This window comes from Mustela nigripes, chromosome 5 (genome assembly GCF_022355385.1).
Source record: "Mustela nigripes isolate SB6536 chromosome 5, MUSNIG.SB6536, whole genome shotgun sequence".
NCBI lineage: Eukaryota > Metazoa > Chordata > Mammalia > Carnivora > Mustelidae > Mustela > Mustela nigripes.
This window is the reverse complement of record NC_081561.1, coordinates 96,694,548-96,695,469: the sequence shown is the minus strand read 5'-3', so window position 1 is coordinate 96,695,469 and position 922 is coordinate 96,694,548.

The window sequence follows — 922 nt, the reverse complement described above, 5'->3', positions numbered from 1 at the left end:
GGCGGGACCCTGGGAGGCGGGACCCTGGGAGGCGGGACCCTGGGAGGCGGGACCCTGGGAGGCGGGACGGAGCGAGGGCGAGAAGAGCCCGGGAACTTGCGGGTGGCAGCGGACCGCCCGGGACGGGGAAAGCAGACTACGCATGCGCGCCTCCGCGAAACGTCGGGAGGGTGGGTGGAGTCAACCGGGGGAAGGTCCCAGTGGGTCTTCGGACTGGCGGGCCGAATTAGAAGGAACTGCTGATCCGAGGGAGTGAAAATGTTTTCATTGACATGATTTTAAAATTAGTATATACTAACGAGACTAGTATATATACGTATGGAAATAGCTATAGCTCTGCGTGTGCATATTTCACATATGTATAAACTGAAGTAATGATAATGTCGCAGAATTGTCATGAGGGGGAATATGTCACGAGGGGGAATTTTATTAAATCAGTAGTTCTCACCCATGACTGTACATGGGAATTGCCTGGGCAGTTTTTAAAAATTACTGATTGTGGGGTCTTACGGGGCACCCGAGTTTCTGATTTAGTTAGTCTGGGCTGCTGTTCCGGCATCCGTAGTCCACCAAGTGATTTATTGTGTTAGGGTGGAGGGTCAACCACGCATCAAAGGTTCAACATTCAGCGGATCCCTGCAGACGCCGTGGTAACAGCACTCTCCACCTGAGCTCTCGGGGCTTTTCTATTCAGTTCCTTAATCTCCTTTATCTACAAAATGAAGATGATAGACTCCCTCCCACTTTGATATTGTTAAAAAATATTTTATGAAACTCTCAAAAGCAGAAAATGCCAAGGAAGATATTTCAGATTAATAGGATTGAATATTGATTGAGAACTTGGAGACATTGCCATTCAAGGCAGAATAAGAAACATTCAGCCTTTTTTTAACTTTTGACATGGAAACAACACAAATCTATG